General features: G+C 43.2%; 1 protein-coding gene across 2 annotated transcripts in view; it reads left to right on the top strand.

Annotated features, from left to right (window-relative positions):
• Positions 1 to 2,045: 2,045 nt before the first annotated feature.
• Positions 2,046 to 16,581, top strand: part of SOCS5 (suppressor of cytokine signaling 5) — a 77,708-nt gene continuing 63,172 nt past the window's right edge. Inside the window, exons 1-2 of one of the 2 annotated variants that reach the window (XM_086927777.1) lie at positions 2,046 to 2,238; positions 5,499 to 5,601. The gene's annotated coding sequence lies outside the window, so the exon portion shown is untranslated. The remainder of the gene's footprint in view (positions 2,239 to 5,498; positions 5,602 to 16,581) is intronic. The other variant, XM_086927778.1, reaches the window with a different exon arrangement.

The following is a 16,581-nucleotide window of genomic DNA, read 5'->3' as shown; positions in this document are numbered from 1 at the left end:
GCTTCAACACATCCAGAACGCCTCAGCACTCCTGATCCTCGACATCCCTCACCGCAGCCACATCACACCCCACCTGAGAGACCTGCACTGGCTCCCCGTCAACAAGAGGATAACCTTCAAGCTCCTCTTCCACGCACACAAGGCACTCCACAACACCAGACCAGCGTACCTCAACAGACGACTCAGCTTCTACACCCCCACCCGCCAGCTCCGCTCCGCTGACCTAGCCCTCACCACAGTCCCTCGCATCCGAAAAACGACCTCCGGCGGCAGATCATTCTCCCACTTTGCCGCCAAGTCCTGGAACACCCTCCCCATCCACCAAAGGCAGACCCAAGACCTGCTGACCTTCAGAAGACTCCTCAAGACCTGGCTCTTTGAGCAGTAGCAGCTTATTCCTCCCCCCCCCCGCATAGCGCTTTGAGGCCCTCACGGGTAAGTAGTACACTTTACAAATGCTATGATTGATTGATTGATTATTATTAACATCAGTGCTAACCACTATTATGTTCTGAATCCTGAGTTTGTGCTTCTAGATGATATAAATCCCACACCTTGAAATCACCTTTGCCTTATGTAACAATTTCTGTACACTGATTTGCACATGTAGGATTCATTGTCTCTGCCCTACACTGGTATGAGAGATGCTATGAAACAAATGCAATACATGTGACAGAGAAACTATGGAGAAATAAGAAACACTGTTGGAGGGTAACAGTGAGGGAATCATTGAGGAGCCCAAACAAAAGATCGTTGTATCCTGCTACACAGTAAGGTCATAATTTACTATGCTTTAAAAGCTTATACAGTTCAATATATAATGACAAATTTATGTGAAATGCGCCACTTTTTCCAGATTTTATTGGGGTGGAATGGGGGGGCAGCCCCCCAAAGCTCCCTTTGTAGTGGTCACGCTCACTCACTTGGTGCACACAGTGGAGAGACTGTTCTGACATATGCCAGGGCTGCCATGGGTTTCCAGTACGGCCCTGGCGGAAGCAGGAGCCTCATACCGCAAAATAAAAGCAAACATTGAAAAAAGTTAGTCGCCGAGGTGCAGCACCAACCTTCCCATTAAAATCCTTGGATTTTTGCACATTTTTTCAATATAAAATAATCAAATCTCTAGCTATTAGAGTATTTGTTTGGTATGTACTTGTCTTTGTATTTTTTTACGGAATTCTGTTTTAATGTTTAAAATGTTAATAGTACAAATTGCTTGGGGGTCCCCGGTTTCCAGTAGTGATTTATTGGGGGTCCTCAGGAGTGAAAAGTTTGGGAACCACTGTGCTAAGAGATCTGATTCAGGCGGGACACTCCCAATTTTTTTAAGACCAAAATGGCTTTATTTTTGCTGCCCCTCCTCCCCATTTGGAATTGCCTCTCCCTCAATAGTAATCAATGGAGAAATCCAAATTAATTTTTCATAATCTCCCACTTACATGTTCTTAAATGTTGGCATATATGGGATCAGAGTAAATAATTCGCTCTTATCTACATCATTGTGGGATCTATGAACAATTATACGCAACAGTCAACATTAAGCATCCCTAACGCTTTTGCTGCATGGAATAAATAGCAGTATAGTCTCTTAAAACATTGGAAAAGAGCGGTGACGTTGAATTGACTGAGGAACTCTTGCTAGTTGATCATTGGCTTCGAGGCCACGGAGACTGTACCGTGGATTTCGATTGGCTGTTACAACGCTGGCAATAATTCACTGACGGTAATGTCCCGGGCAGCTGGAGCGCGCCCTGGAAGAGTTTTCTTATGCTGCCCAGTCCATGATGTGCCGGGCGGCAGGTGTACTATAGAGAGAAAGGCACAGAGATGCTGGCCCTTCCTGGGTAAAAGGGTTCGCCCTCCGCCCCCGGAAGATTCAGTCGCCCGCAGCCACTGGATCATTTGCGCGGTGCAACTAGACTTTCTCCAACGCAGAATCACTGCGGCCGGAATGTGGATATCACCGGTTTCGTGGCGTAATTCGCCGTCGGGAGCCACCCGGTCTGTACTTGCGTCGTGAGCGCGTCACCTCCGCCCCACCCTCCCTCCTGCTGCTCTGGAATACCGTCGGTCCCGCTCGGGATTAGGCCTCATCCTGTACCGCCGTGTCGGGTGCACGGTGTGTACTAGGGCTCCCGCGGCCTTATGTAGCGCGGACCTGGATGTTCCTCTCCTGTTGTGGCGCTCCCCAGCTGTCTCGAACCTGCATCGGCTTTCATCCCTGCTACGATAAAGGTGAGTGGTTAATCTACAGAGGAGTAGTTCCACCGTTCTGTGGTGATGGGCTTGTCCTCGCCTCTCACTCTGACCCGTTTTCAGTCCTCAGTGGAGACCTGCTACCCGATTTACTACTGGGTTCGGGCTTAAGCTGCCATGTACTCCCAACCCAACGGGGGTCTGCCGCAGCCAATCGCATTGGCTGTAAAGGGGCTTTTTCGTCATCATTTTAAAAATTGAGTTGTCATTTAAATGTATGCTCTGCTTCCAATTCTCGCTCAAACTTCAGCCTTGGAAACCCCAATTAACCGAGCTGCTGTACACAACTTGATTGTCGCGCTATTTGTGCCCCAGCATTATTATTAGACATTGGCCCTTACTTGAAACTAAAATGCCCGCCCCGGAAAAGTCTAGGGTTGGAAGTAATTGTCCACGTAAATTATAGCCGCCGCTGTTCCTTAAGATGAACATGTAGCTCTGTGTTTAGAATTTGACTAATAGGTTTACTGGTACCCAGCCAGCCTCAAATGGCATTCTAGTATCGAACCCGATTAGTGGACTGTCGAATTGGTGTGCATGTCTTCCAAGTTATGCAGTTATGCGACCTGAAAGGACTCTTCCACTGTGCAATAGAGCGGTATTTCTTTTCTTGCTGCTTAGATGTATGCACATTGCCTAACCGAGCGCCCAATCTTATTTTGCTCAAACTGGAGTCTCATGTTGCTGAAAAAAATCAACATTTTAAGAATAATGTGTCATCATTAACACAGTCCATTTAAAATGGCCAGTGTTCGAGTGTAAAACGCTCGAGATTATAAAGGCGGGTGTCTCCTGGGCCTCCCCATACGTTATGTTAAGATCTCAGGGGTTAGTCCGGGACCTTTCACATTTCTTAATGTCCGAACCATCACGAGTATTGCCAAGTGTCTGCTTTCCAAACGAATGTGTGTGAAAATAAAGACATGATCGTCTAAGGCTATCTCCCACGACAGATCTTTTGCATCCAAGCATTATAACACTCAGTTTAGAGATTTTGTTTTTTGTTGTATGGAAAACGACACTTTTTAAATGCACCAAACAAGTTAAAATTGCATTTGGTTTAAAATGGTATCAATTCATGGTATTGGGTATAGGTCTTAATAAAGGCAGCATCAAGGTAAATTAAAATCCTCATATGAACTAAACAATGAGGTTCATCCCTAATACATTAAATGTAATTTGTGTGATTTTTATCCTCTACAGTCTAAATAGGTTTGAGTTCAGTCCAGATGGGAAGGGGTGGCTTTTGATCACCTGGAGATCACGTCTAATTGTATTGTGGCGCAGAAGGAAAAGTTTCTTATAACACCTGTGATCATGAATTTCATACTTTTATCTCTTTGATAACCATCTAGTTTAATCAATTTTTTATGTCTAATACTTGATTGGCTTCTTATTTATTGTTTTAGTGCTTGTGCTACCATGTATGTATTTTATCTGCACTATTATGGTCTGTTGACCGAAATAAAGTTATCAAATGAATGAATTAATTTATTTTAACTTTGTATTTTACAACTTACCAAATCCCATTCTACAAAAGGGCCAGCAAATGAAAAGGAAACTCTTTGTCTTACTCAATCTGACATCATCAATAGTTTAATGGCCTCCTTGGGCTTACACGTAATGAGTCTAAATCCAATATTTTTAATTACTGGTCCTTCGATGAAGAAACATCCGGTTATCCAAGTATCCCAGCACAGGATTGAGGTGGCTGATTTGTTCTTGTATATGGGAATTCTTTTTGATGGTAGATACCTCTGGGGTATACACGGTTTCAAATAGAGTTCTACTCTTGGAGAGAAGCATCTCAGCCTTATTTAACTTTACTAAGAAAGTGTGGATGAAACCCATACCGAAAATATTCCTCATTTATCTGGCAAAAGCCATTGCCACAAATGGGGCACAGCAGATATTGAGTCACTGCAACATGTGGAGGATCCCTTTACGAGGCTGCTTTCACTAACTAAAAGCTGCTGTAACTACATATGTCACAGTGAGGTGGGTCTCCCATATATTGGCGATGTAATTAGTCTGGCTCCAATACTACTCTGGCATCCCATCTAGGAGGGGGCAGTCTGTGTTACTGAATCAAGCCATGCTAATGGACTGTCTCAAATTGAAACGAGCTAAAGAGGTTCCTTGGATAAAATATGTTGGATCCATGCTTGGCAAAATTGATTTTGAGTGACCTCATTGAGCCTCTCGAAAATTGTATAACTTTCCCTAAGGAGAAGGTAAAACATATCGTTTTGGAAAAAGCAGCTAGCCAAAGGTGGGATAACAATAAAAATAAAAGTAGTGTTCGTCAATATCACTCTGCTTACCCCAGTGGCACAGGGCTTACAGTCTTATTTGGCTTTTGTCCACCATATGCAGCGCCGCTTTATTCTGACCAGATGTCGATTGACTTGTATTGCGTTGATGTTGGGCTTTCAGGTAAATACCCATTGCCATAAACATCTTACTCGATGTCCCTGTGATGAGGTATCTGGCCAGTCCATTGAGCATATAGTGAGTGTTTTTCAACCCATTTTATACCCAACAAAGGCAAAGAATGTTGGTACCTTTTTACGTAGTGCCAATTTATTGCAACACAGGGCAGCGCTCCAGTATCTTCAGCTTCTTGAAAATTCCTCAGTGTGTTTTGTTCTGGCCACTTTTCTCTGGGCAGTATGGAAACGGAGGGAAGAACTTAGCCTTATGGAAGGAGAATGTATGCAGTAACACGTATTTTTTAAGATCATTGGGCAGCTAAATAGTACTAAATAATGAAACGCAGTTGCATTCATTTTTTCTGTATGGTCTTTAACTGTACCTCTGCAGACTTGGCTATTTCATATGGATTGACCCCTAAGTGTCTTAGGAGAAGCAGTTTTTTTATTGTATGATTTTTATATTAAATCACTTGGAAATTATTGATGTTATTTAGTTTTAAATTTGCATCATTTTTAACTGATGTTTTAAGGACATGGGTAGAATTGAAATATTTTTGTACTATGGTGATGTATGTATTTTTTTTATTGTGATATTTGCCTATTTATGAAATGTAAACTGCAGAATAAAGTTTAAACTACTGTGGACATCATCAATAAAAAGAATGTTGGAATGTAAATTTGTTTGCTGGTTTCTGGTTTCTGTAGTAAATCCTTTGTGAGATCATCCACTAAATAGGCCCTTTACACCCTTTGCAAACTGCCGGGCATGAATAATGTAAGGTTTTTTACATTTATATTCAACAGCTGAGAGTATGTGTTCTATCTAAGCTGCCAACAAAGAAACCATTTCTAAACTGGCCTGATGAACTAGGATATCACACAATAAGGAATCCAGAATTGCTTTCAGGTAAATCCACTGTCTTATTTTTTTTTATTTATGTATTTATTTATTTTAAAGTTTTATATAGCTCTAGCTAGACCAGAGGGTATCGGAGCGCTTTACAGCATTATCACATTTAGGACAAAATTACACAGTGATATGTACAGTGAGTCAGGACGTATCGCAGAGTATCTTCGAAAAAGAGCGCATTGTCCTTTATAAGATAAGTTAGCATAGTAGGGTGTCCCGTGTCTTGTGACGCTACACAGCGATGATGTGGAAGAAAGCACTGTGGCTCTAGGTGAGATTAATGGGGTTAGGTCTTAGTGTCAAAGTGCCTGAGTGCTGCTATGGGCAGGTTTTGATTAGTTAGGCTTTAGTTATCCATTCGTGAGGGATCGATTAAAGAAGAGGTCTTTGAGCTGCCTTTTGAAAATTAGGATAGAGGGATTGGTCCTGATATGGATTGGAATGGAGTTCCAGATTTTTGGCGCATTACCTGCGAAGGAGCGCGATGCAGTTTTCTGTTTGAGTTTTCGGTGGGATAAGGAATAAGGTGTTGGTGCTCCTTAGGCTTCTTGTCTGACTGGCCTTCTGGAGTTTTAAGGCCAGGTAGGCGGGATTCCCTGTGTGTAGCGCTTTGTGTGTGAGGCAAGCAGTTTTGAAGTTGGCAGGCATTTCGATTGGGAGCCATTTCAGTTCTCTAAGTGCAGGTGAGATGTGTTCATAGTTCTAGACTCTGGTGACCATTCTAGCTGCTGCATTCAGAGTTGATCTGAGGGGGGCTAGGTGAGATTTTGCTGATGCCGTGAGGGTTGCATTTCTGTAGTCCAGTCTTGACAACACCAGGGATTGAGTGGCTTGTTTGAGGTCATTGAGAGGGATGAAGGGTTTTATTTTGTTGAGTAGTTTGAGGTTGAGGAAGGCGCTCTTGGCAGTGTTCTTTATGTGTTCACTCATGTCTAACTTGGGGTCCAGAGTGATTCCCAGCGATTTTACAGAATCTGCTGGAGTGGGTTTGTGATTGAGCCTCAATAGCTTTTAACCATTCGGTGATTTGGGAGTTCTGATCCTTGTTGGAGATGAGGAAGATTTCTGTCTTGTTTTGTCTTGGTTTAGTTTCAAGTGGTTTTGTGATAGTCAGTGCTTGACTTTTTTCAGTGTCGTTTAGTCTTTGAATGTCTTCGATGGAGGAGGTTTCCGGATAGATCTGGGTATCGTCAGCATAGAGGTGGAAGGGTATGTTGTTGTTTTTTAATAAGATGGTAAGTGGTTCCATATAGATGTTGAAAAGCTGATCCTTGTGGGACACCCCTGCTAACGGACTACGTCGGACAGGAAGTTTTTAATTTTTATTTTTTGGGTGCAGTTTTGTAGAAAAGAGGTGAACCATTGTAAGGCCACCTCTTCAGCTCCAACCCTTTCTTTAAGTGTATTAATGAGAAGTTTGTGGTCAACCGTGTCGAAAGCTGCCGATAGGTCCAGGAGTATGAGTAGGCAGCATTGACCTGTGTGAAGAAATTTGTGCATATGGTCTATTATATTTAGGATCGCTTTCTCTGTGCTGCATCCTTTTCTGAAACCAGTTTGGTGGGGGTCAAGAAGGTAGGTGATGTCCAGGTGTTGGTTAAGTTGGAGGAGAACACATCTTTCCAGGATTTTCGCAAGGAGTGGGAGGTTGGAGATGGGTCTGAATTGTTCAGCTCGTTTGTGTCTGAGCCCGTTTTTTTCAGTAGAGGTGTTACTTGGACAATTTTGAGACAGTCCGGCATGGTTCCAGTGCTTAGGGAGCTGTTTTTAATCTCTGTCCAGAGCGGGGCTAGGGAGAGTGTGAGCTTTTTGGCCAGTTGGGCAGGTATGGGATCCAGGAAGTGTGCTGAGGGTTTGGAGTTGGGAGATCATTTTGATAATCTCTGCTTCGGAGATGGGATTGAAAGATTTCCATAGGTTTACGGGGTACTTGGGAGTAGTTTCTTCCGTTTTTGGAGGCAATTTGCTGGCAGGGGGATTACGGTGAATGTCCAAGGAGAGTTCTATCTTGGTGATTTTGTCAGTGAAGACATTGACAAAGTTATCTCATAGGTTTTTTGAGGCCGTAGCTAGTGTTGAAGTGGGTTTGGAAGTTTGTTGCCTAATGAGATTGAAGAGTTCTTTGGACCTGTTTTTAGCATTAGCAAGGGCACTACAAAATAAGGAAGATTTTTCGTTCATTATGTGTTTTTTATATTTTCGTCAAACTGATTTCAGTCTATTTCGTAGGATTGTGGACGGGTTGTTGCACCAGAGTCTTTATTCAACTCTTAGTTATATTCTTTCGTAGTTTGTCTGTGTTGAAACATGATCTTGATGGTATGTTCCTGACTCTTTTTAGTTTCAGGGGGGCTATTTGGTCCATAGTAGAGGACATGGTAGAGTTGTAGTGGGAGGTGAGTTCTGTTGTTGAGAGCTCTCCTTTGTGGTTGGGGAGGAGGGAGTTTAACCTTTCCTCCAGGTCTTCAAGGAGAATCTGACTTAAATTTCTTTCCCATCGGGGGGTCTTGCGTGCAGGACTGATAGTGTCTTTTGGTTGATGTGGAAGAGAATGATATGGTGATCACACCAATCAACGGGCATGGTGTGGTTAATTGAAACTAAATCTGGTTGTACAATAATGGCATCCAGGATTGAGCCTATTTTGTGGGTTTTCTCAGTGCAGTGTTGGGTGAGGTTGTAGTTGATTAGGAGATTGTTAAGGGTTTTGATTAGCGTGTTGTTTTTTTCTTTCCAGTGTTTATTGAGGTCGGCCAGAAATAAGTTGTTGGAGTCACGGAGTAAGTAGTGAGTTATCAGGTCGGAGAGGTGTTCTCCGAATGAGGCAGTGTTTCCTGGCGAATGGTAGAGGAGATGGCAGAGTAATGGATTGTTGTTGCTTGTCTTGATGGAGGCAGTGAGACATTCGAAGGAGTTGTATTCTGGGCCATCCTTTTTCCACCACAGGGATGTCGTTCTTATGTAGGATTTCTATACCTCCTCCTTGTTGGTTTATTCTGTCTTTGTGGAGGATTGTGAAACCAGGAGGGACAAGCATGTCCATGGTTGGGGGGGGGGGAGATCTCATTCAGCCATGTTTCAGTGATGAACGTTATGTCTATGTCGTGGGTAAGGATGTTCTCAGCTAGTTCTGTGGCATGTTTGATGGCTTATCTGCAGTTAACAAGCATGCAGTTTGTGGAGGATTCCTCCTCCGTTACAGGGTTTTCCTTAAAGGGCCCTGGGGATATTGGTGAGGAAGGCTGGTGGTCTTTGGGGTCTAGGGTGGGAGCGGTCTCTTCCGAATCCAGTGATGACCTGGATCTTGGAGTTGGAGGGGGCGGTGATGGATGTGTTATACGACAAGGCTAGATTTATCGCTTCACTCGGGGACATTGCGGCTCTTGCTCTTTTGGGTCTTAGTGTCTGGTTTAGGAGGGGGGTTGTGGTCCAGCTGAGCCATTTGGTCTTTTGAGGCCTTGCGTGATTGGCGTTGGAGAGTGTGGCTTTCGAGGGCGGGAGTTTGTTCGGCTTTTGTGGTGTGGTGAGGTTCCGTAAGATTTCGGTGAGGCCCAGTATTGCTGTTTGTAGCTGGCTTTCCAGCAGGGCAAGTCGGTGGGTCATCTCTGTGGAAAAGGAGGTGGGGGCATCCAGGGAGGTTGTTGCGTCTCTGGATCTTTAGGGTCTTTGTGTCTAGTCCCAGATGGGGGTGTTGTTCTGGTTCCAGAATGGGGTGTTGGACAATCTGGGTCGTTGAGTCTTGGGTGGTCGTGCATGATTGGTGTCAGAGAGAGTGGGTGTCGGGTGTGGGTGTTGAGTGGGCTCTTGGGGGTTGGGGGGGAGTGGTGGGGGGGGTTGGCTTTTGGTGTTAGAATTGTTCAAGATGTCCCTTTTGGTAGTCCTGGGTGTGGGAGATCACCACTTGGTTGTGAGTGAGATTTGGGAGTCATTGACTTCGTGCAGAGTTCGCTGGTTGTTAGTTGGGGGAAGGGGTTTAAGGAAGGAGGGGGTGTGTGTTGTTCAGTGGAGGGCTGGAGAGGGGGGGTGTGTTGTTCAGTGGAGGGCTGGAGAGCCTCATCGGTGATATGGCTCTGGCTGCTTCACTCTCACATTGCTTTGAGGTCGGGTCCTTATGCAAAAGGTAGTGTTGGGCCTCAAACACTGCAAATCATGCAACGATGCCTAGATTTAGAGAAATCTATTGATGTAGTGTATTGCGCACCAACTCACAAGTTTTTGCTTAGTAAAGTTAGAATGCTAATTTCTGAATATCAAAATGTGTGATGGGCAGTAGCGTTGCTTTGTAATATACGCACAAATGATGTTTATAGCAATAACATGTCTGACCAGGCCAGGTAATTTTGTTTCAGGCAGGACCAACAAGTCCACTTTCATCCAAAGTATTTGCTTTTCTGGCTATAGTCTCATAGCTACTGTAGTATAAAATGGCATAATGATTTAGCATGATGCGTCCTGCAGTGAGTTTAGTTCATATAATAAGTAGAGGGGAAAGGGCGTGGGGTGGCCATTTTGCTTCATCTGGGCAGAAGGGTGCAGCATGTTAAAACTTTAATTTGCCGGAATACTAATGTTGTGTATTAAAAATTCTCCAGGTTTCCATCTCTTCTGATATCTAATACTCTCACATTAGTATTTGCTGCTTTTGTCGGGCAGTTACCATTCTTTTTGTATTTTGTCCTATTTTCATATTCTGCTTATGCAAGGCTGATGCTTGCCCCACCTACTGTTCGGTGTGTTGCCTCTTAGGCAGGTTATGTGCTTGTTTAGTAATGCTGTTCCTCTATTTCCCATTGTAGATTGCTACTAAATGTGCATTCCTTGATTCCATTTATCACAGATTCTGATAAAATTACTATTGATTCAACAGTTGTCCATTTTTATTTTCTCCGTGTTAGACTGATGGGCTCTTGCATTAAGTCATTGTTTATTTTATTATTTTTGTACCTCCACCTTGGATTAATTCTTTGTTTGAAAAAAATATTTGGTGCTTACTAAGTGGTATCGTTTTGTGACCTGGACACATCAGCAAAGCTGACATGATAACCCTTTTTCATTCACTGCTACCCGAATAATTCCAAGCTAGCCAAGTTAATTTCCCCTGTCTCTTCAGTTTCAGTGAAGATTTTCATTGCCAGAATACATAAGCATATGTTGACCTGCAGATTTTTTTTTTTTTTTTAGCATTTTGCAGCGATAGATTTCACAAATAAAAATACTTCATTTTACTAGATTTTGTTGAGGTGTCATTAGTTTACAGTTCTCGTAAGCAGAAGTGTCTTAAAGAAAACGCCATTCATGTTTTTTCCTGCTGTGTAGAGGTTGCTGAATATATAGTCTCCATGCAAAGTGCCCAGCCCATATCCTTCATAAATGAAAAATGTAAAATGAGTGTACTTGCATTTGATTATGCTAGACATCTTAAAGAAATTGTTGCATAAAAAAGTTTCTAGCTGTCGCGTCAGGAATTTTCAAAAGGACACTGAGGCGTGGATTATGCTTCTCAATCTTTACTTTTAATTTTCAGTAGCCGGTCAAAACTGTAAGAAATTCAAAGTACATAACCCATAAAAACCAACCACTAATCGTGGCACACCACTATCTTTATTAGTCAAAGTCGCACTAATTCATCCTTCTTCTTTGCTCCAATCAACAAGATAGACAACAACTCTGGAAATAAATAGTCTAACAAAGAACCAACATGAAGGAGAACCTCCAAAAGAAGCTACTCCAGGAACAAAGTCAATTGTAACCGAAAGTACCATATCTTCAGCCCACCTAGACACACAGTCGACGAGAACACAGGAGTGGACCTGGGACATAACACCATCATCGGTGACTGCAACTTATTATCCAGAGTGACACTCAATCCTGCTTCTATTTGGAACCTGTAACCAAAAGATTCACAGGTAACATCCGTCCCATGGCATAGTGAAGTACAATAGCCAACAGGTGACCAAGGAATATATATACGCACAATCATGATGATCAAACAAAATTTCTTCTCCTCCATAACACAACACAGTTGGAGTAACCCTCTTTTTGATGTCCTTAATAGAATTGAACAGTCTCGCTGCAACAGCTAGATTTTTTTTTTGTTTTATTCTGTGTCCGGTCCAGAGGCTCAGACTTCTTAAAACTAGAGTCTGAGGACAAATCGGCAGCCCTCATATCATCCTAAAAGTTAAGATAAATATCTTGGATGCCATTGTTCCCCTCACTGAGTAGGCCCCAAATGTACTCGCAGCAATACTGACTTCTGCCATAAATCGCTTGACCCTTTGAACCAGGGTATCTGACGAGAATGGGCCAACCGGCTTCTGCAAGGCAATGAACAATTGACCCCTACAGCTCTGTCTAATTTGTCTCGTATCATCCTCCTAGGCCTTAAATCATTGCACAATACACAACGTTGGGTTATCAGGAAAACTTGGGTAATCAATGCATTTAGGCAAAGTCTTTGTACTTTTAACAATTTTAAAAGTTACTCCTTCAGATCAAAATGCTGTACCTATAAGGTCCAAGGCTTTCACATCCAAAACTTTTCTACATGAAACCAGACACGAGCATGGTTAACTTGGGTGACAGCTGCTTCCTTAGAGGAAAAAATAAAAACTATCCAGCCAATTTTTAAGAAATCCCAGCACAACATACACAGCCCACAAGTGGGATCAGCGAGGCTGAGGACTGTCCAATCTAATGCCCCATATAACTTGTTTACCATAGGGTGCTTACCATCAATAGGCACACAATGTGCCAAAATAGCAGATCCAGAATTATTCACCAACCGATAGGCCAGCCCATCCGCTGCCAAGAAGGACCAAGTTATTCACCAGGTAAAAGTCAATCCCCACTGGATCCACATGTTGTTTGTCAAACCAATATTCCCATGTGCGCCAGGCCAAAGCATATCGCTTATGGTTAATAGAGGACCATGACTGGTCCATGAAGAATTCAGCTTGTTGTTGAAGGCCAGATAATGGCCAACCACCCCTGAAACATGCCATGCCATAAGATGTAGAGATCCCTCCAGAATTAAAGGGTTAAGCTTCCTCAACCCCTGGTCCAAGAGAACCTCAAGGAAAGAAGACTAATTTGAGGGACACAAGACAATTAACACCATACTCTGAAACAAAGGCTGCACTGTCAGACTGGAATCCTCCAGACCAGCCTCTATTTCGGCCTCCTCAACTAAGCAGCTACTGTGGGGATCATGCATTTGTATGAACAAAGCAGTGATGGGAGGGTCCAAGGAGATGTTTACCGACCTTACACAGCTACTACCCCCAAAAAACAAGACCGTATGCAAAAACGCAGAATAGCTGTGTCTCACAACAAATGGGAAATGAAGGCTAACTACCTGACCAACAACCCGAGTGAAAAAGTCAGACATATATATATATATATATATATATATATATATATATATATCCATCATGTGGAATACAGTGTGACTACTATATGGGGAGGTATCTTCTGATAGTGGAAAAATACCCATCAGTTGTGGACCGGAACCGCCCGTGTCATCATTTGGGATCCTTCACACTGGAAAGAAGAAATGTTACAACCATGCCCGAAGTGATTTTACTACAGGTTGTACAATATATGTATTCCGGTGTATCCTAGAAGGATATGGACGTGTGGTGACAACTGTAAAGCAGTGCGTGAAAATAGTGAAGTGAAAAAGTGATGAGACATAAGATAAAATTAGAGAGCAAAGAGGTAAAATAGTTTTAATCGTTACCTCTCTACTTCCAAATCAATAAAAAACCAGTGCGAATAGTAGTTCAACCAAATAGCTACTAAAAGTGTTAATAGGTCAACATGTTTCTGCAGTCTGATTGACCCCAGTAGGTATCTGCTGTATTCTTCAGGACCGATTGTCGCTACTGCTTGAAAAGTGGTGAAAAATATTAATAATAAAAAGGGAATTTCACCTGGGTTTCCTAGGTGTATTCATTCTCCTGTTAGGTGATCCATGAACCAGGAGATAAAGTAGTAGTCACATGCAGGTACAAAGAAAGACAAACAAAACACAACATTAGTTTATAGGCAGAGATTACTTTCTATTTTAGCCAGAATTAGAATACAAAATCCATTGTTGTATTTCTCTGTGTCAATCATGTGTACACTCACCCAACCTTAGGGTGTATGGCTCCTGCTTACCTATTTTGCAGGAGAGAAAAACTCCACCTCACCTGGCCGCGGCGCAGGTAAATAGAACACTGCTCTAGTAGGGGAACAAACAAAAATGGGAGAGTTTAAAAGACATGTCGATCATAGACAGACTTCACAGACTCATTCACCCAGTATGTGCATCCCTCAACTGGTTAAAGCGCTGCTTGCATAGTACGCATGTAGGTCTTTCTTGGCGCTATCAGGCATAGTTGAGCTTGGGAATCCCAACACAATGTTTCAAAAGATGACCCACTGTCCGAAATCGCGAGAATATTTCGTTGTGAATAAGAACGTAATGCAACTGAGGCCACGCTACTAACAGGGTTGCATGATCGTTTGTATGAGAATGGAACAGTGGCAGGGAATTCAGTATCAGCGTCACCCTCTCTTCGATAGTGACACCAACCACATAGATACGATTATCCTGTAGATGTAAATAAATAGGAACTAATTGTTTTTACTGGCGTCCGCCTCTTATTGCTGCATGAGGCTTAAACAGCATCTCGCTCTCTCTTCTTACGGCATACATAGCTTCGCGCTCTGCCTACGACTCAATGATGGCAACACACTCTCGGGAACAAGATATGTGCTTACCGTCCAGTCGGTACTCCGGGTGTTCCTCTGGGCCGTCACTGGGAGGTACTGGGGCGGCAAATAGACGCCTATTTAGTTCCTGGTCTGGCGCTGAAGAAACACGTCATCGCGCCATCCCGGGTGTCATGGGAAATGTAGTCCTGAGTGCTTGAATCGTACCAGTGTTCGATACTCCTTGTAAAAGTAAGCCACAGCTAATGTTGGATGGTCATAGAGATATTTTAATCATGATCGTATACAGAAATAAGGGCAAAGGTTTACCACAGCCTGTCAGTTGGTGCGCGATGCCGCTAAATACCATGGGAGTTGTAGTTCCCTCCCCAGAAACGTCATCGCACCATCTCGAATAACCTAGGATATGCAGTCCTAAATTACTGTGTCTCCTCACTAGACTAAACCACTGTCGAAAATAGATATTAACAGGGGTGTCACTATGAGAGATTAGGAAGCCGAAGCTTTTATTTTTATGCCACAGACTCTCAGTGGGTGCACAATACTACTTTGTATCCTGGGAATTGTAGTTTCCTCCCTCGTAGTTCTTGGGTTAACCTGGATTTTTAAGGGAGTCTTTTAGTCTCATTAAAGAACATGTTTCTCTCATGGTTCATAATAATATGAGTCAGAATTACTATTATATCGAATTATCACTCAAGGATGGGCCATCATTATAAAACTTATCAACAGGAATAGTCAACAGAACAAACGGGGGTACAAAACGTATACAAGGATCATGATTCTCGAGATGGCACCACAGTATACCACCGGTGAAGATGTATAGCATTGATATCTCTGAACCTTGTACCCTGGGAAAGCCAATATCATTGCAATAGTTTTGCCCCCAGGGTAGTCACTCGTTGCCTGGAGATGTCAACTGCAACAATATCATGGTTGCATCCTATCACCCGTTGGGTATCATGTTACTTCACAACAGATGAGATCTGCACTGATGTTATTTACAAGGACATCCACTGGATTTCTTTATTAAGACCACCTTAATCTGAATTCAATTTATAAACCCATTTTTGTTCTTTTTTGAACAGAAACTTGCTCACATCAGTCACTTGGTCGGAATGAGCGGCTGCTCAATCACAGTCCAGACAAAGTCAGTGGGGCCTTGACCCACTTCCAGAAAATGATTTTGCAAACAAGCGACGCGTTTGAAAAGTCGACATCTGATGGTACTCTTGTGCTCAGAGATGCGAGTTTTAATTTTTTGGGTTGTCATGCCCACATACCTGAGCTGGCACAGACAAGTTATTAGATAAATCAGATTGTGGCTGTTACAGTTTGTGAACCGTTTCTGCTGCCAAGGTCGGCCACTGCCTATATCTATGGTGGTGGACCTAGAGGTTTGTGGACAGGCTGCACAATTGCCGCAAGGATTGGGTCCCGCCACCGCGGGCATGTCCCACAAAGTGCCCATTGAGCAGGGGATGTTAGTCCTAGGTCTCGTATGTACCAAATGATCTTTCAGGTTGTGGCCCCTTTTAAAAGCAAACAAAGGCATTGGTAAGGTGTTCGATCCGGTGTTGAGGATGGCCCAATGTTTTCTGACAATCTACTGTATGTTATTGGAAAGGGTACAGTAGGTATTGACACATGTCCTACGGTTCTGTTTTTCTTTCGGATAAGCGGGCTCCACCAACCCTTCTCGGTTGTTGTTCGAGGCTCTTTTCATGGACTGTCGTATCAGTCGCCTGGGGTATTTTCTAGCCACCAGCTGTTTATCTAGGGCTTTTGCATGATCTTGAAAAGTTTCCTTGGTGGAACAATTCCGTTGTATCCTAAGAAACTGGCCGTAAGGCAGATTGTCTCTTAACGCCTTTGGGTGGCAACTCTCATAACTCAGTAACGAGTTACGGGCCATGGGTTTGCGGTACAGCTCTGATTGCAAGCCTAAAGGTGTAGCTGAGATTCAAAGGTCTAGGAAAGGTAGCTGGTGCTTGTCATGTTCTTCCGTGAATCGTAAAAAGGTGCTCCTGCCATCAAGCCACTCTGAAATTCCACTAGATCTTCTTCAGTCCCTCTCCATACTACTAAAACGTCATCAATAAAACGTTTCCAGAGACGTAGGCAGTTGTAGTACTGGTTGGTCGGATTCAGGACGTGATCTTGTTCAAATGTATGGACATATAAGTTCGCCAAACTTGGGGCGAAACCGCTGCCCATACTGGTACCGGACGTCTGCAAAAAAAATCGTATCTTCAA

This window comes from Lissotriton vulgaris, chromosome 6, assembly GCF_964263255.1.
Source record: "Lissotriton vulgaris chromosome 6, aLisVul1.2, whole genome shotgun sequence".
In the NCBI taxonomy this organism is placed as follows: Eukaryota; Metazoa; Chordata; class Amphibia; order Caudata; family Salamandridae; genus Lissotriton; species Lissotriton vulgaris.
Note: the sequence above shows the minus strand (reverse complement) of the source record. Positions and strands in the feature narration are given on the sequence as shown.